This window comes from Haemaphysalis longicornis, unplaced genomic scaffold, assembly GCF_048455015.1.
Source record: "Haemaphysalis longicornis isolate Haplotype H1 unplaced genomic scaffold, Haemaphysalis longicornis Haplotype H1 scaffold_1, whole genome shotgun sequence".
Classification (NCBI taxonomy): domain Eukaryota; kingdom Metazoa; phylum Arthropoda; class Arachnida; order Ixodida; family Ixodidae; genus Haemaphysalis; species Haemaphysalis longicornis.
The window spans coordinates 442,428,748-442,448,287 of record NW_027526203.1 but is presented as its reverse complement, the minus strand read 5'-3'; the positions used below and the strand labels follow the sequence as shown (position 1 = coordinate 442,448,287).

The following is a 19,540-nucleotide window of genomic DNA, read 5'->3' as shown; positions in this document are numbered from 1 at the left end:
TCACAATCAGTTTCCACGTGGTTAGCGACCCGCCAGCGCGGAATACGTCGAGTGCCGGAGCGAAAGCCGCCAGAGCTGCGAGGTTGACCGAGACGCCGGCGTGTAAGGCGGCGTGGCGCCTCGACCACGGGTGCCCACTCGGAGCCTCGTAACGTAACGCCGGCGAAGGCGAAACGAGCCGCGGATCTTGATCGAATACGTGAGGCGTTGGCGAAAAAGCGCCGGCGAGTCTCCCTCTTCGAGTTGCATCCTGGCGTCGGCCGCGATGCAGCTTCCTCCGGCGTGCCGTTGCCAGGGCGACGGAGCCGCCGTCCGGTCGTCATGGCAACCACCTCGGCCGCCCGACACCAGGGGCGACAGCGGCGGCGTAGGAGAGGGCCGTCAAGCGATGGGGAGGGCCGGCCGGTATATTGAGCAGACAGAGTGGTCGCTGCCTCTGGGAGTGGCTGCTACCGCGCGACCGGGTCGCCTGCATCCAGTGTCCACCACCGCTAACACCACCGTGCACGCCGGCAACTGAACCCCGGACCCCGTAGCCGAGGCCCGGCTGCCTTCGGCTCCACGCGGCGCTCTTCGTTCGGCACCATCGATCTCGGCCGGCCAAGGTGTGGCATGCCGGTGAGTGGTCCATGCCGGTTCCTGCGCCGCGCGCTTCCCCGCAGTGTCGGCGCCCCAGCTCGGGCTATCCGCGCGGCTGGGTTCGCTGCCCTCGACCCTGTGCGCGCGACCTCGCTCCAGCGCGTATCCCCTCGCTGGGATAGTGCTGCCGACGCCGCGGGAAACAATCACTCGTCCACCGCCGGTTGTCACAGGGATGCTCCCGCAGCAGATGGCAAACAATTGGCCCGTCCCAGGGCACGCCGCGGCTCGGCTGTGGCACCACGCGCCCGTGAAAACTCATGTCGGCACTGATCGGCTGTGTGCACAGTGCAGGTGCGCGCACCCGCTTTCCCCCCAAGATTCCTTTGCCGAAGTTCGTTGTCGTTGGGCGCGCGGGAATAAGAATGCCTATGGTTACGCGGAAGCGGACACGGTGGGGGAATTACATACCTCTCCCGGCACCATTCTTGGTTTTCTTTCCTTAGTCTTCGTCCCACTTTGGAGGAACACTCTGAAATGGGCGTCTCGCGATACTACACCTTTCCCAAGAAGCAATAGTGGCCGTAGTTTTGTGCGGGAGTGCTTTTGGAAAGACATATGCGCGCATGCTTTTCGGGGGGCACTGGCAGCGAAGCACCGCTCTCAAGGGAAAATACTTCGCTCTTCTGAGCCGAGTATTTCACCTCGAGAAACAGTGCGCGGTTTCAGTGTCGGCCGCGGTTCCGAAAAGCCGTTCGTCCGTTATTTACGCGTGTAAACAAAACGCCGGAGACAAACAGCTCGCTGCATCAAACACCAGGCAGCCCGCGCATGTGACGGTGAGGGGAAACTGTGCTATGTTTTGAAGTTCAGCAGGTGTAGTAACGTCTTGATGTTGCTTTGCGGGACGCGTTCTTTTTTAAATTAATCGGATAAGCATTTATGGTGACTTTTCGCGTTCCTACAGGACAGAATAAAATGTGCCACTGAAGGAAGAAGCTCCACTAAGATTACTACGAGCGCATTACTGCTATGTCGCTGTTACGTATTATTTTTATTTGTACGGGTGCATATTCCTCACTATTGTAACCGCTGCAAAAGGCTGGCTTTTCGTTCTGGAGAAATTTATCAGATAAAGAAAGCGACTGTTTTTTTTTTGTTTTTGTTTGTTAATTTCTAACGGACAGATCAGCTTGGCTTCAACCGGCGTTAAGTTGAAGGCGAAATTCGAGGCGATAACACGCGTCCGCGTATTCATTCTGACATTTATATGGTTCGGCATATACATGTTAGCCTTAGTAGATGGAGATTCTAAAAAGGCGACAATTCACGCGTCGCAAAGAGTGGGTTTAGTTGAAGCTGAAAACTGGCCAGCATGACCATTTGTCGGCCGTGTACTGACAGGCGCAAATATCGTTATAAATTGTCGTTGCAGAAAACGGTTTGTACGGATGATCAGTGCGGTGATCCACGTCATTAACAATAGCTGTTTTTTGTGGTCTTAACGTCTCACCGTAGTATAGTTTCCCGTGCTTTTATCCGCGCGGCATTATCGAAAATCCCTTTTAGTCATGCGCTTAATAATGTGCAGCGAAGTGGACGGAAATGTGTCTTATTTTGAGTGGGCTACACCGGTACCCCTTGGTATCGTAGTTACAAAACAACGAGGGCTCTAGATTCGAGCGCAAATTGCAGAACTAAGCAAAAAACAATCAGTAGCGTTCCTAATTTTTCTGTTCTAAGGGAAAAAAATATTGCAAGGATAAGGAGAAGCCATTGTGAAATTAGTTAAAGCAGGATAATGCTGTTTTCTGAACACATTCGCCTAATGCAATGACAGTAGGCTGTAAAAGGCTGCAGGCTGCTGTTACAGCTACCAATATTACCTTCACCACTGCCTCGCGGCCAAAGAATTACTATGAGAAAAAGTAGGTTAAGTGCTACCCACCCAGGCAAGAATAAATACCGTTGGGTTACTGACTGAATCCGCGGCCCGCGTAATTTTGTTCCTTGGTGGCGCGTCTAAAAATGTAATACCTCCCCGGGAGCTCCTGTGCTCAAAAATGAAAAAAAAAAAAAAAAAAGTTTATTGCCTACGGATTATGGCACAGAATGGTGTAAACAGATTTTTTCTGAATCTCAGCCCAGTCAGCCCAGGCCATTTTGTTTGTATGCACTTGCCAAATCTACGCAGGGGGTACGTGTACAAGAGAGAGAGAGAACAACTTTATTGTGTGCCCGGTTGGAGTTGGAAAGCAGGGGCCCACCGCAAGGTTCGGTCCTTTCATCATACGACGTACGAGAACCACTGCGTCCCGCTACTGTGCTTCTTTACAATAATGCAAGCAACATTAAAACTAAAAAGCTGAGCTTTGCGGATTCCACACATGAAAGTCGACTTGCTATTCACGGAAAGTGTTTTGAAAATAATGAACATAAAGAATAACTAGGCGGTTTTTAAAACGTTTGTCGCGTTTACACATCCTGTGTAAAGGATAGTATTGTGGCTGATATGGAATGAAATAATATTGTGGCTGAATGAAATACCTCCGGATAAATAAACGATTTTGAAACCTTCAGAAAACACAACACTGAAAAAACGCGATACGAAGAAAGGGAACACAGAAAGCGCTCGTCGTGCGTTCCCTTTCTTCGTCTCGCGTTTTTTCAGTGTTGCGCTTTCTGAAGGTTTCAAAATGCAATTTCACCAACTAGCCCAACTCGCCATTCTGCTGCAGTCTAAATAAACCATTCTAGCACCCGATGCTTAAGTTCAATATCGTGCAGTCTCAAATTCAGCCGTCGTAGACCGAACAGAGAGAGCCCAAGCAATATTGATGAGAATGTTGGGAGAATTGCGGGGCGTATATTACACCCTTTTGAGTTCCCCGTGGTCTCTAGCGACGTCGGCGTCAACAGGCTCAGTCGTTGGAAATAAAGCTCGTCTGGAGCTTCTATGATCGCTGCCTTTTCCGCCGGTAATCACAGAAAACAACTGAGCGGAAGGCAAGACTGGAAAAAAGTGGCAAATTCCGATAGGCATCTGCTCTATTTAAGAAAAGCAGCACCGGGAAATAGAAGCCCGAGAAATCAGTAATGGTATATCAAGCGGGTAACCCATTAAAACGAAGAAGTGGCCGTCCCGAGTCAATGGACGGTGTTCATACAACGAACATAATTTGTGGTTAATAAACGCAATAGCTCCGTCATAACTTTTCGTCATTGCTTCAGAATTTGCGCTGCCGCGAACAGGAAACAAATATTATTTCTCAACCTTGCTTTGCCGGGTAGGCATACCAATGGATAGGCGGGGGCGGGGTGTGTAGAGATGTAGTGGAGCTTTAAACAATCGTTTGTGTTTAGCCAACGAGTGAGCGAAACCCCGAGAATAAAGGTGCACTCTGAAAGTATCCATCACTGCAACACGCACCCGGGGTGCGCGCAGCCTCGTCTCTCCGTCACACACGGAGAAAAATGTGCCTCATAATTCGCCCAGAACCCTGTAACCAGAAAAAAAAAAAAGGATAGTAACAAAACTGCTTGCTGACAACAGACCAGCCGTAGCCATTTTGTACTTAAAGTGCATCTTATGAAACGAAGGCTCATTACTTTCAGGTGGTTGCAATATTTTTCCCTTTTCTTTCTTTTTTTCTTTTTGAGAGAGGCAGAGAGGGGAGAGCAAGAGGTTGAAGTCGGGGTGCGGGGTTCTGTAAGTAATTGGGGGGAAAAAGAGCTCTATTTGTCATAGAGAAGAACCCATGCATGGTTTCAAGCAAACCTATCCATTCGTGCGTACGTCACGGCAGCGTCATCATCATTATGGCTGGAAAAGATTGATGAGTCGTAACACGTACAGTACCTGGGTGTCGGATGCGTGTACACAGCATAGTACGGCGGACACGGCATTGTCTGCCTTGAGGAGTGCGGCCGTTTCTTCGCGGGGGACAGTGATTTGTTAACTGCCAGAACGAGGGGAGTCCCCTTCCTGTCATCCGCTCGTCATGTTAGCAGGGACAGACAGGATTATGGGGGAGTGAGGTGCGTGCGCTCGCCCACACTCGGCTTTGTGTGTAACGAGGGAAAACGCGTGGGCGCCTTAATTGAGATCGCCCTCGTATTGGAGGGAGCCTGAAACAGCATGCCCGGCTCCCTACACATAACCGTGCTCCGACGTGCATGCCGTACACATGAATTCTTTGTTTTCGGAACTGATATTGCCGGAAGTGTTCATTACGTGCCCAGAAAATGACGCGCGTACAAGTTGGGAGCGCGCCGGGCTTTCTTCCACCTAAGCACCCTCCAAGTCGTCGTGCCGACAAATGGCCCCATTTTCAGCCGCGCGTTTGGTTGTTTGCTTGCGTCGCGCGGTTTATTCGGAGCACGCAATATGGCCATAGCAAAAATGGGTTCCATCATTTTCTGCCGGCCATGTAAGAGGCACTTTTGTCGAAAAAAAAAAAAAACACACAGCTAGCGAATAGCGGCGAACTTGGGAAGTGAAACAAGAATCTTTATCTGTTCTCTCGAAGCCATCCGCCCTCGTCCACGAGCCCGAGTAGTGGCGTGGAGGCCAGTCGGCGACTATTGAGCGGATCGTATAGACAGACGGCTCGCATTACGCGCTGGTGCCAGAATGGGAGGAGACCGGTTGGGCGGAGAGGCCGCGCCGAATCGAAAGTACAGTGCAAGAGATGAATCAACCGGATAGAGACAGCGAGACGAGGATTTTATTTCTTTCGCCTCCTCTTCCTCCGTCATCCCCCGCTTTATACATCCGTGAATGAGAAACATTGACTTTCCGCTGAGAGCGGAAAGGACCGCCGGCTTTCGGTGACTCTTACATACGCACGAAATTATTTCCGAGCAGCTTTTTTTTTTTTCGTCGTTAAGCATTCGCAAATTCGTCGCGTGCCATTTCTGAAGCCATTGCTAAGCTGTGGTGCGAAATGTTTGGAGGGACGCAGAACGGGTGTAAAAACGCGGCACAACCAAAAGTGTTTTTTTTTTTTTTTTTAGTGCTTGCGACTTCCCCTGCTTGCCGTGCGAGGAAGTGGAAGCTAAAAGCAAATACGTTTTCCTCGTTTGGAGCAATGAATAGCTCTCCCTATTCGCGGCAGTTTGTGCTGAGTGCCAGCGCGAAGATGCGCGTGAGACGGTCGGCCCTTCCCGATGAGGAAGGCTGTGCGCAAACAGCCGCCCAGAGACGGCGGGGGCCCGAGCCAGGCCCGCGAGCGGGTTGTCCGCTAACGACCATCGATCGTGGCGAGCGCCTCTGAGGCGCGCAACCCGTCCTGGCTAAGACGGCCATCCATATCTCCGACGACAGCAGGCTGCGGGGGCCAATTTCCATCCCGTCTCTTTCTTTTCCCCGGCTTCTGCGCGCTGCCCGGGAGGATTGGCGCCCTCCGCGCACACCTGAGACTTCGGTCCCCGGTAGTGGCTGTCGCGCAGCAGCGCACCAATACACTGACCATGGTGATCCACCACCCGTTGCTTGGTTGCGAGCGTTACTGCGGGATTAGAAAAGGTGATAGGGCGCACTCTAAGCGCACGAAGTTTCGATCAGAGATGTGCGATTTCCAGGGATTGAGGTTATAAAACGAATGGCGACAATGAAGTTAAAGGTATGAGGTAAAAATAAAGACCCGCATAGGCACCGAAAATCCTCAAACTATGCCGGCGTGGGGCCAGACACCAGGGCTTCCCTCCCTGTAGAAATTCAAAGAGCATTTGCTGGTCGTTATCCTTGCGGCCTATACCGTTTAACGTCTGCAAGCGGCGGACTTCCTCGATATCCGCGCAGCTTCCACGCGTCCTTTCCCCCTCCGCCTGTTTCTGTTGCCCACAGTGCCAGTGCATGACTTGCAAGCTTGGAGCTATAGTGTCCTAACGCTGGGCACACCTATTTACGCTCTGTCCTTAACTTTCCCCTCCCTTTTCTGCTTTACAGCGAAGCTGTTAGCCTCTCGTTGGTCGCAAAATTTGGTGTCTTAAACAAAAAACCCAGGCAGATTCCAGCAGTTTTAGGGGTGAAGCTCCTCTTGCTCGGGCCCTCTCCCGTCCCTCGTTGCTGCTGTATACGGCACATTAATGATGATTGTGACAGGATCCCCCTAGGGCTTGGCCAACCAAAGATTGGCCGAAGAGGTCAAAACGTTCAACGCGTTCGTTGCTACCCAACAAGGAGGAAAGGAAGAAGAAGAGGTTGTCGTTCGTCGCCTGCGAGCTCAAGACACGTACCGGGGGTACGCTACACAAGACGGTCTGCAGAAGGCGACGGCCGAGGTGGCTAAAATGTCACACACCGAAATCGCCAACTTAGCCATGGAGATTCTCATCGTCCCAAACAAGCCCTACATAATCACCACAAACATCGACGTCGTCGACGGGCTTGTCAACGGAGCGGTGGTAAGCTTGACGTGTCGAGTCTTTATATGATGTGCGGGCGAATGTTTCACGGTTTTACCGATAAGCATTTTAGCTTCGCCCCTCTCATCATCATTCACTTCGTGGAGATGGCGGGATTTTTTTGGTCAAGATGCCGAGCGCATGCGTCAGGCTAATCGGGAGTGCAGCATAAAGCTCAGTATTCGTGTAAATAAAAAAAACACAACACAAGCATGGAAATCGCATGATGGATGATAAGGCACCGGTGAACAATAGGACCCCCTCCCCATGTGTTCTGGTAAAGATTCGGTTCGCAGCTGCTCTCAGAAGGGGAGGGGTTTGACGTTATTCGAGGGCTAGCGCATGCGTCAGGCTAGACAGGACCCAGCAGTTCTCGTCCCGAGACGCCGAGCGCATGTATCAGGACCCAGCATTTCCCGCAAGCGACAAGCCCGCCGAGACAACGAGGAACATTTCACAGCCTCCCCCTTCAGCATGTGTAGTGGCTTACAACAGCGGCGCTGTACATCCACTTTCGCGGAGCGGGATGGCGTCCTTTCTCTTTCCTTTTTTTCTATTTCCCCCTTTCCCACGAGTAGGATAGCCAACTAGGCCATAGCCTGGTTAACATTCCTGCCTTTCTTTTGCTTATTTTTTCCTTTGGATTGGCGCGCACCACTAACGCTATACTAGAAGATAAGGTGCAACCGTCCAAATAGCGGCCCAACTTTCTTCGCTGTGCTACCGAAAAGCTGTTTTTTTATACTAGCCGCTCCCATGTTTATCTTTTTGTGCTGCCCTCCGGTTGTCAACTTGCACCACATCATTAATTAACATTCGAGCCGCTTCTTTTCAGATCACAGCCCAAAACAGTCGGGCCATTAGCATTTCAGCGGGCGGCGTTAGTTTTATTTCTATAAAGTTTTACGGTTCTCCATCAGGACACAGAAGAGACGCTTTCACCGCTTCCAGAAATGTTATCGGAACGAACGCAGAAAGCGCAGGCGTGCGGGGGCGTCGGATACTGTTTTCGATGGTTTTTAAGAGCCTAATTTTTGCGCGAAAAACGGAAAGACGTCGAGGCTAATGAATGGTCCGAGCACGCAGGCAGGCAGCGCGCGAGCGGCCAGGTCCCAAGTGGGCCGCATATAGCCGCACCGAGTGCGTCGCAAATGGAAAGCGGACACCGGACGTCCGCGGCGGTGTGCCCAATGGAGGCGTACGCATTAATCTTGCTTCAGTGACGCTCCATTAATACACGGACGTCGCCCAGTTCATTACTCATTAGGGCGTATTTTCTAAACATGCCGGACGAGAACGACGCACCCGCCTTTTCTGCCTACATACTGCATACGACGCGTCTCCTTTTGTGCGCACGCATTGAATCCCGAGTTGCGGCGCACGAAAAGGGCAAAATGACGCGGCTTCCGGCTAAGGCCGGCTGTGGTAAAACATGCACGAGTCGCTCGTGTAACGCAAGAAGCCCAGCTTCTATTTGCGGCGCCGCTCGTGTTATACGAGGACGCTATTGCTGACTCTGGCATTTTGGTGCGGAAGCCCTAATGCACGCTAGGAACTACGGCGAAAGTAATCTTTTCCTGTACTTTATTTGTTGGGCTTCGTGCTTTGTTCGTTTAGCTCTTGTTGCTCGTGGACGGCACTGCGGGAACTACAGCGTGGGCTGTCCGCCTTCCCGGCATGATTCAAAGTGTGGTGGAAAGAGCAGCCCTGAACAGTCACGTACCGCCGGTAAAACGCTTGTCTATGACAGCGATTTCAACTTCAACCAGCTACTACCGAAAACTGCCGAAACATACTCGTTCCTAACATGTCGGAGGCAAAAGCGAAGGGCTAAGACTTCAGAATTCCGCAGTCGTTTTATTCAAATCCCGCTCCGTCGGAGCAGGATAGGGCTAAGAGTACGAAAGCTGTGTTATAGACAAGCCTTTTACCGGCTGTGCACACCATAAAGTTTCTTACAGTATACACTAGAGAGGAATCTGGCGCTAGCGTCTATGCGGCTCACATCAAGGTCGTCTGTGTCGTCATGGGCCGCCATTATACATCGCGCTCGCCTTAGTTTCATCATTGGCTTGGATTGAAACGTTTTAGTGACCGCAAATTTAAACAAAGTGCCACAAAAACGCGAAGAATAGTGTGCAATTATGTGAGTGAAAAATAAAAACAGGCTGTTTTAAAACTAAGGAAAAAAGAAGTAAAGCGTATTTTTGCCGGTACGCTTGTGCCTGCTATTCCGCAGGCCGAGGTTGTATACGAACAATGTTAATATTTTGGGGGTAACTCATTGGAGAATGTGATTTTTTTAGTTTTACCATTATTTCAAATGATTAGTTGTTTGAAGAGTTTCGAAACTATTTTGAGCGTGCCTATGAAAACGTTGCCTTCGTGGTAAGCGGGTGCACCGCGACCGCCAGCTAGTTTTAAGAAAAATGAAAATGTGGCGTTAAACAGTCGTGGACGATGACAAGATAGAACGCATACAAGCGCCCGTATCTGCCGTATCTTGTCTTCGTCGAAGTACGTTTTGTTTCTTCTTTTCGTCGGCTACAAATTTCGCGGCGGCATATTACCCGCTCAGTCATACGTCCTTCGACTGCGGCATGAGCAACGTCAGGTGCGATCATGCATTGCCTGCTGTTTCACTGAACACGGCTACCATAGAAACGGGAGGATTTCGGTTTCCTTGTAGCTCGTAAACGTGTTAATGCATAGTGAAGAAAGCAAATCCTAAAAACCACTTAAGAATCCAATTGTCATGCCAAGCCCAAGCCAAAAAGGGTGTCTTCCCATGAACCCCCATGACGACATGGCTTACGAGGCGCAGTTTCCTCTCTAGTATACTTACTAAGAAACTCTATGGTGCACACATTGAAAGAGCAGCAGTGTGCACCCTCCCAAATTTTTAATACTATCACGAGAGCGGCGACCTATCGGCATGTCAGCGCCTTATCGCGGTGTCCACCGGTGAAATAGGCGAGACTACGCGCACGCGCATAAAACTGATAACACTCTGCCTTCAAAAAACAGTAAGAAAAAAACACGGAATAAGTGAATTACAATTTTGGAGACTGAGGTATACGAGCATCAAACCAGATCGTGGACCAGCGTAACACCGTCGCTATAGGGCCACTAAATAAGATGTATGAAGCCTTTATTTAGGGACACTAACCGTCGCAATACAGTTTACGAGGCGGCCGCGCCATTAATGTTTTCCTTTTCTTCCGGGTGTTACGAACAAACCAGGGGTTCTATAATTGCGTTGTACATTGAAATAAAAGACTTCACGAGTTCAGCTACATATTTCAACCACGATAGGAGGTCGAAGAACTCACACCGATTTCAATTTAATTTTTTAGAAGGAAAACAACACAGCTTATTAGGTAAAGTATACTATAGCTTCATAGCAATTATCGGCTGATGCTGCTTTAGTGGGAATCGAGAGGAACATAGAATGGGGTAATGGGTTCATTCATTGGCTCACCTCTGTGGAGAGGAATTACGAGGGAACAGGATCGTAATTCCGCTATTCATAATAGTGAACAGTAGTAATGATTAGAGTGGAGATGCTGTGGCGTAAAAACATGCGAAAAAGCAAAAAAGTTTTTGCTGGTGTAGGTTGTGTTTGGTGACAAAATTCTGGACGCTTTCGTATGCGAAAGATGATCGACAAGCGAAGCCGCGTACAGTGTTTGATAATCAGAGGAGAACGTGCCAGGACTACGAGCCTTCTCTGCCCAATGCCAGGCTGATATATTGACGCATGACTACCTTGATAAACAAACCAACTTGCCACGACACGCAGTGTCTGCGTAAATTTCGTAGTTAGAAACTTCCCCCTGCTAAAAACCACGCGTGATAAATTTAACCAGAAGTATTCACAGCTTATGGTGGAGGACTGTTATTGGTTTAAATACATTTACATCAAAGTATTCAAAGCTTATGAGGAAAGTATGCGATTGGATTAGAGAGCAGAAAGACGTGGAGGGGCTCTTAGATTAGCTGGACTACTAGACCATGGAAGTTGCGGTCATTATATCTAGAGCTCAAATTTCACCAAATGGTTGCGTATACGCTCGCATGGACAGTGTCTACCTGCTTGAGACAAAAAAAAAAAACGACTTGGAAGCGCATCCACTGAAACTGCAACTAACTTAGCTCCTCCGCATTCGCAAGGTTACTTCAAAGGAAACATCAGCAAATGTTCGTTTTTAAAGACAATAGTCTTTCTTTCGGCACTTAAACCTGACAATTTTGGTCTGTCCGTCTGTCTGTCTGTCTGTCTGTCTGTCTGTCTGTCTGTCTGTCTGTCTGTCTGTCTGTCTGTCTGTCTGTCTGTCTGTCTGTCTGTCTGTCTGTCTGCCCGTCCGTCCGTCCGTCCGTACGTCCATCGATTCAGCCATCCGTCCAGAAGTTAACAGAATTCTTGAACGAAATGTTTATATACGCAAAACCTTTCCGAAACACTAAGTCTGGAAACATACTCAGACATGTCAAATTTTGCTGAGCAAAAAAGAAAACATTAGGCATCTTTGAGGCAAAACATCCATGCGCAACAGGTACTCGCGGCGTTCTTCAAATTGACAATAAATGTATGCTCGCTATTTGTGGTAGCAAATAAGAAATACGTGTTGAAAACAATATTTTGGCCCCAAAATGCAACGAGTGCCTCCGCGAGCGTGGACCTCGTAGCGGTGTTCAAAGTGTTCCAAGTTCAACAGTAACGAAAGGCTCCAGTGGATGGCGCAAGCACTGGAACGCGGGAAAATTGAATCAACCTTAGCAAACCTCATCCGTGTTTATCGAGTTCCACTTCGCGGGTGTTATGCAAACTTGGCCGGAACACGTTCAAGTTTAATCCGCTGGGTTATGCAATTTTTTCCCAATTTTCGAACACGCAGGGAAGTCAGCGACCGTGTTGATGTACAAGAAATTCATTTTTAGGGGTGCTTTTTGCTTTGAATATTGTAGTATTGGTTTGAACGTTGAATAGTGAGGGTGTAGTTTTTGTTGATGGAGAGTTGGCCTGGAGTTGCTTGTCTATAGTGGCTGCTGTACCCGCTGCTGCCGGTATATAGCTGTGTAAATTTATCTCAAAGCTACTTCATGGCTCCTTTTTCCCTCTGAAATTTTTTATCCCTATTGTTGACTAATCTAGTATCCAGTAATGTGAACCAAAATGCCCAGCAACGAATCCTATGGACAAAACGGTCCAGCCGGTGTTTAATGTACCCCTGATAAACCGCGAAGGTCAGAGGGAAAAACAAATGAGGTCTTTGTATCCTTGTGGGCAATCTGGCTACGCAATTCTAGACGCACTCTAGCAGCGGTACACATAATTTATAGAGAGTTTTAGCACTCTGTATGAACCGTCTGTTCCGTAGTTACCATGTTGACCGGGACCCGCCTACGCGCGCGGGAAGGGCGAGGAGGGCATCCCCCACCGTGACGAATGCGCGGGCATGGCGAGGGCCGGCCCGTGTAAAGTCGCCTTCATCGGTTTTTAGCCGATGAAGGGGCTTCAGGCCCGCGGAACTAGTCCACCCTACCGCGACGAGTGCGCAAGTGCCCAGACGGGTCCCGGTCAACACGGTACGCAGGTACAACAACGGAGCATACGGAGGGCTAAAACTCTAATGACGCCTGTGGATGTGAAGTACAGCAGCGCCTCGCGATTATCCTCGTGTTGAGTGGCGTGATGAACATCCTTCTCCTCCCCTTCCAGAGCAACGGAGGCCTCAAACCCCATGCCGAGAGGGGTAGCCGCACGTCGTTGTCCCCCCCTTTCCTTCCAGAAATATCGGAACTACTCCAGCTTTCAAGTCTGCTGACAAGCAAGACACTCGAAGCTGTGCAGAACTTACATTCGCCAAAACATGTTTCCTAAAGCTTCCAGCGAGAGATTTCATCAGCCAATAACTTTGTAATACACGTTCTTATTTTTTTTTTTTTTGAGAAAGTTTTTTTCCTTGATCACCGTCCTCCCTCCTCCATCTAGCCCCTTTCAAAGAAGAAAAAAAAAAAAAAAGCCCGTGTGGTTCGGCCACTCCAAAAGAAAGTTTCAGCCAGTTACCATCCCAAGGCCGACCGCCACGAGGGATCGCGGCGTCCGCGAAACGGGAGCGCATGCAAAGCAGGGGGTTCCTCCCCCCGCCCACACCTCGCGGTCGTTGGCACTGCCGGATAGCCGAGCGCCCGAAGACGTCCACGCGGCCATCGATAAATCGATAAAGCCCCATCGAAACACACGTCCTTCCTTCCCCTGTCGATGCCGCTGCGCGCTCCGACCTTTTCGCGCGGCCCTTCCATTTGAGCCCGAGTTGGCGGCCCGAGACTGAAGCTGAACAAGGGAAGACGCTACGAAGCGAGGAGAGACAAAGCTCTCCAACCCAAATCATAGCCTCTCGGTACGGACGTCTCATGGCGTCTTTTTTGCACTTTGTCGCCGTCCTAGCGACACCGACGGCGGGCGAGCCAGCCGTGGGTGCCGCTTTTCGGCCGGCTCTCGCATATTGGGCACAAAGGGGGCCCTGCACGGACGAGAAAATGATCGATTGCGCTCGTGCGGGCCGCCCAGAGACGACGCAGGGAGCTGGGGCCGGATGTTGGGCGCACGCTGACGTGGCCGCGGGTTTTTAAACCGGCAGCCCTGCAGTCTGTGCGGCTGAAGGGCGGCGGGCCTGCGTGGCGGACGTGCCTGTTGTCTTTTTATGCATATTTTCGCCCTTCTTCCTCCTAGGCTGGAACACGCGTTTCAATCTGCGTTTCGCAGGTTGTATGGGTACACAAAAAATAAAAAAGCAAGGTGTGAGGTAGGAAAGTAGAATACGAAATAAAGATAAATGCTGCGAGCGATGGCGTCAGCTTTTGCGTTATGCAGGAACCAAAAAATGTCCCGAGAGAATCTTCAATCCTTACAGCTGAAACGCTTGTTAAAAAAATGACGCACATGAACATTACGAAGGTAGGTGCCTCCACGAATGAGAATATATACATATATATTTAGCGTACTTTAATTAACGTTTTTGCTTTCACGTTTGCGGAGATTCTTCAAAAGGCGAAGATTTATCCCTTAAGACTAACGAAAACAGAATGCGCCCGCTGTAGTGAACGAATTCAACACGCCCGCCCGTGATTACCGCGGGGGGGCTTCGGCCAATTTCTCAGTGCAGGCCTCAAGCTGACGTGGTGTAAAAAAGAGCCAAGGTCGCTCGCCGTGTCGTGCGCGCGGTGGCAAGCACGTTGTCGCCCGGTGTGTAGGCCTGTTGCAGGTTACCGCTGTCGGCGAACAACATGCGCGCCGATCAATCAGGCCGGCCATTCAGGTGCCGTTCCCGCGCGATCGCTGCCGTTTTCGGAAAGAGGTCCCGCGGCGCCTTCGACAGGGCGCAATATTGATCAGTCGCTTTGTTTCCGGCAGCGCCAGGATGTTTCCGTGCCGCTGCTTCCCGAGTGTAACGTCCCCCGAAGCGCTACCGGCCCGCGTGAACGGGCCGCTTTTATTGCCGGCGCCTGCCACGACGCCAAGGACCTTTCACTCCGACGACCGTTCTCTATTCAATCTCACACGCCGCTGTCCCGTCGCAGAGCCGCATGTCGTACGCGCGTATAAACACGGCGACGCAGCGGGGTGTCGACGACATCGCTTCCGGTTTCTACTTCGCTTTTGTTTCCGACGGTCCCGTGGGTGGCGCGCATCTTTCACGCTTCACCCCGGGGTCGCACTTGTATCGGCCCTGTTGGCCGTGGCATGCAGCGCACGTGTTTTCGACGCTGTGGCTTGCACGTCTGGCCCCGGTACACTTGTGCGGTTTTCGTTTCTTCCGTCCTCCGGATGGATGTGTCTACGCCGCTGTTCATCAAGAGAAAGAGAGAGAGAGAGAGAGAGAGAGAGAGATTGTCGCGTACATGGGGATGGAAAGGGCAGCGCACATGTAGCTTCCTATCTACCGGTGATTACCCTGTCGGCGTGCCTGCACTATAACATTCCGCAAGGCAGAACATACTGGTGGGTTAGAGTGTACAGTCGAGCCTCGTTATAACGAATTAGTTTCGGGACAGTAATTTAGTTCGTTATATCTGACATTCGTTGTAACAGTAGAGCTAAAAGTCGGTTCGAACCAATCGGTAACCCGGCTCCCGCAAAAATCCGTGATACAAAAACGCATTATATCAATCTTCGAGCCTACTATAAACAAGGTAACCCTTATCCTTCTCCTTGTGGCATTTCAAGCTCAATGAACCAGACCATGAAACGGGAAGTTACTACAGAACAGAGTTCATTTTACAAAAGAGGCCTGCGTTCCTATTTTTTCGAGGAAGGATGTGATCTTTGTCTAGTGGCTATTCCAAGCACTGAACAAGATGAAGTTTTCTACAGTGTCCACGAACAAGGGGGCCTTTTGTACTTCCGCAGTATAAGACGACGGGAGTTTTTGCAAGTACAGTAGAATCTCGATAAACGGAATTGCCGCTTAAACGGAACAGTTGCCTGGAATTTGGTTGGTTTTGTATTCAGATAACGTAAAAAAACTCTCGGTAATCGGAACTAAAATTTCCGCATCACCGTGTAAACGGAACCAGAAATGGAACTTCTTGTTAAATCCACTGGCATGAGAATCAGCTTTTTACGGTTCCGGCTGTTTCGTTTTTTGTTTTTTCTTCATCCATGCTTTTTTAGCCTTGTTGGCCTCGTAAGCATCGTCTCGTAAGTGGTTAGCCGCGTTAGCGCAAGGAATGCAACATCGCAGTTCTTGTTCCAGTCGTTCGGTCTCGATTCTAGACGCCTAGACTACAGGGCTCACCTCCTGTCGCCTCGTTCGTGTCATCGTTGTGCTATTCGTCCTTCATTACCACGTTGCCGTCTTCTAAATTCGGTGGCTCGTAAGAACTCGCGAATTTGAGGCCTCTAGCCTCCGTGAAGATGCAGTTGCAAGGACTCAAACAAAAATAATTGACGCATTTTGTAGTGCACAGCGACTCATTGTTGCCAAATCAACTTTGTGAATGCTGTGCCTACGCTTCTTGTAGTTTTCTTGCTTTCTGAAAACTATCAGCTACAGTCACTTTCTAGTGGTTATAGTTCCATGAAATGCCCTTAGAAGTGTGTACGCACACAAATTTGCACCTTAGAACATCTCTCTCAGTAAACGGAAATCCTGTTAACCGGACCTATTTTTTCCGGTCCCTTGAAGTTCCGTTTATCGAGAGTCTACTGTAGCTTCTCAGCATACTGGTGAAATATTTTTTCGTTATATCCGATAGTGCGCGCGGCTCTCACCGTTTAGCTTTCGTTATAAAAGAATAAGTATCATTGAAATGAAGCGTGACCAACCAAATTTCGTACTTATTTCGCTATAGCCGATAATTCGCTATATCAGTGTTCGTTATAATGAGGTTCTACTGTAATACCTTTATTATGAGGGACTTGCGTCGCTTAAAAAAAATTTCCCTGTGTAATACCGCGTAAATCACAGAAACTTGGAGCATGTAGGCCACAGGTCATATGTCGCGTTAAAATGATGAAAAAAAAAAAAGCTCGAGTCACTGTGTAAAAAGGGGTATTCCAAGAGAGCACAAGTATCAATATTATTGAAACGCGCGACACGCGATAATTCGCTTGCTCGTGTGCCGGGTTCAGATCCAAGTACGTCTTGCCGTCGAAACACTGGCGGGGACATGCACATGTACTGCAATGCTTGCTCGGAGAATTCAGCAATCAGTCGCGTGACAGACACACGACAACTTTCGCACAACTGTTCGCCAAGGCGGGGCGACATTTGTCAGGGGCGTCTTTGGCGGTCGCTTTCGAAGAGACAGCCCTTGCTGGCACGTGCGCGCAGGGGGAGGCGGGGTGGGCCGAGCAGCCGGGCGTCCTGCCGCCCGTACTATGCGTGCCTCTGATCCATATAAATGGGCCGGCCGGAGCGTAAACCCGGGGGAAGGGGGGGCCTGTCCCGCGCACCCGTGATGGAGGAGCAGCTCCGGTCCCCTTTGTGTGCGCGCCCCGGCGACAATTGCGGCCCGCGCGCCTCGCAATGGACTCAGGCCGGCCCATCCATCGCTCGGCTACAGCCCAGCCCGGCCACAGGCGTCACCTGGTTGATCCCCGCGCGCGAGCGGGAGACGAAGCTCGGATCTGCGCGACGCACGTGTCAGCTAGCGTTCGTGGAGCAACTGGCCAGCGGGCACACCCTGCGTCCGTTACGACCGGACGAGCGCGAGTTTTGCCGAAGAGCAGTATTTAATTTGCAATGCTGATTGTGGGCGCGGGGAACACCCTTCTTGGCCTTGCATAGCAAAAACGACGCGCATCGCCTCTGCGTGTTCTTTCTCGAACTGCTATTTCCAAGTCCTGAGGTTCGCTTTTGACGCAAAATGTTGCATAAGTATGCAACGGAAGTGCATCATAGGAGCTGGCATAGGAATGACAGAATTAGGGGCATCAGCCTATCTCTGGTTTTTTTATTCTTTTTTTTGCGAGAGATTGTCCTACGTCATAAAGAAGTTTTCAAACGTACAGCATTGCACCCGTTTCGCGCAAATATCCAAGAAGAGATCAGTGCTGGGGCCTGCATATCGTCTCCCAGGATGGAGCCTTGTGCCTCGGAGGTGTTGCATTCGGACGTTTCTATGAGCTGTTGATTCGGTCCTCAGGATAAACTTTGTAAGTAGCAACTCTGGCAGAACCTTGTCCACTAGCGAGCGTTCAACTCCAACGCGATTTTCTAGCCGTCGTGAAAATTAAGCGGCCCACAAATCACAGATGTTTCCTGGTCCTCACGTTATCTGTTCGATGAGTGTTGGATTGGATTAAAGAAACTTTATTTAAGCAGGCAGAACGCCGTTTTTACGCGGTTATAGTGTTGGAAAACGCAACACCTCCCTACCACCATAGCTTTCCGCATTTGCCTTACCATTTCTATATCCCACAGCCGTGGTACGCTTACAAGTTACTTTTCCATGCTTGACACTGTTCTTTCGTGCAAACTACTTACGGTTTGAAGTTGCTTCTGTGAACGTCTTGTCGCTTCGGGGGAGGGGGGAATACAAGCTAAACGGAACCCGATAAACACACGACATCTTCAGTATTTTCAGATAAATGCTCATAATTATTTGCCACTCTTTGCACTACGATTTCTGTTATACGTAGACGCTGACATCTGAAAAACGAAAGCCTAACCTGGAAAGCATGGTTCGAGCGTGCAACCGCGGACACAGATGCGCCACTATAAAGTGATCTCCACTTTTAACCGAACATCCTATTGTTTATAGAGTCGTCGAAGGGGATGTGTTCGACAAAAAAAAAAGCAAGATTTATGCTCCTTGCGATCCAAGCAGGCGCTTACACGTCTCATTTAAACACATTACCGGGGCGCAGTCACTGAGCTCGTGGTTATGGGTTCGATTCGCGCTCGCCGAGTCTCAGCCTTAAAAAAAAGAAGACAGCCCTCTTCTGCACATTTAGGCGGGCGTTCAGGAATCATATGTAATCTAAGTTAGTGGGCCAGTTCGGTGCATGAGACCTGAAGTTTGTGCGTTTTTTAAAGCAACGCTTCGTCTTGCGGTTTCACCGCGGATGCGCAAGTTCACCTTTTGACCGCAGACACACCCCCTGCGACACACCCCTCGAAGCGCATCGCGTGATTCGCCGGGCCCGCTTTCGGCGCTGCGCACAAGGCCTCGTTTTCTGTCTGCTCAACTACCGGCGGCGGCCGCCGCGGTTGCGGGCGCTCAGATGATCGGCAGCCGGCCAATCCCGCCGCTTCCTACGCATGCGCCGCTGGGTCGTCTAGGCTACGGGACTCGTCTTGCGCCCGTCGAAGAGGAACGCCGCGTTCGCCGTGAATGAAAGCGAGGCCGGGCCTCCTTCTGTGAGCGTTGCACGGGACCGAATGGCTTTGAGCCGTGGTCGGCAACACAGCTACATCAAAGGTTAACACCAAGCGAAACCAAGACTCAACCTGACTATGCCAAGCTTTTTTTTTTTTTTTTGCTTTGCGTATGGTTAGCTCAGCTAAGCCGCAGCCATGTTTTTATTCTCTCTGATTTCCCCGACAATTTTTACGCTAACCTGTCGATATAAAACGCTTCTGTGTTATCGTTGTCGGTTTGCACGTTAAACGTAAACAATAAACTTTTTAAATTGGATTGCGTATGCGCACCGGCTGCGAAAGGCATGCCAGTGTATCGAAGTCGAATACTAGGTCTAATTGCTCACTGCACTCATTTAACCCACAACTGACAAACAAAAAACCTTAGGTTTTATTTTTCTTGAAGACGTCCGAGCCCTAAATACTTGGAACAGTTGCCGTATTAACCTTAAAGGAGTCATGAAGACAAAACACAAGTTTGGATCATTCAAAATACGGCCTCGTTAGAATCATGCTGGTACCAGTTTTAACGTAAGCTTCGCTCAAATAAGCTATATAATTAGGGGAAAAAAATGGCCATGTGACCCACTCGCTCATTTCCCGCAACAGAACCTATGATGTCATACCAGACTTCTCTGCGATTGGCGGAGGCTGGCAAAAGCAAACGCAAATTAGGCTGAGCT

General features: G+C 50.0%; 1 protein-coding gene across 2 annotated transcripts in view; it reads left to right on the top strand.

The window, feature by feature from the left end:
* The first annotated feature begins 382 nt into the window (after positions 1-382).
* The window catches only part of Fz2 (frizzled 2), a 67,115-nt gene continuing 47,957 nt past the window's right edge, over positions 383-19,540 (top strand). The window contains exons 1-2 of one of the 2 annotated variants that reach the window (XM_077687535.1): positions 383-618; positions 2,774-2,852. The gene's annotated coding sequence lies outside the window, so the exon portion shown is untranslated. The remainder of the gene's footprint in view (positions 619-2,773; positions 2,853-19,540) is intronic. The other variant, XM_077687534.1, reaches the window with a different exon arrangement.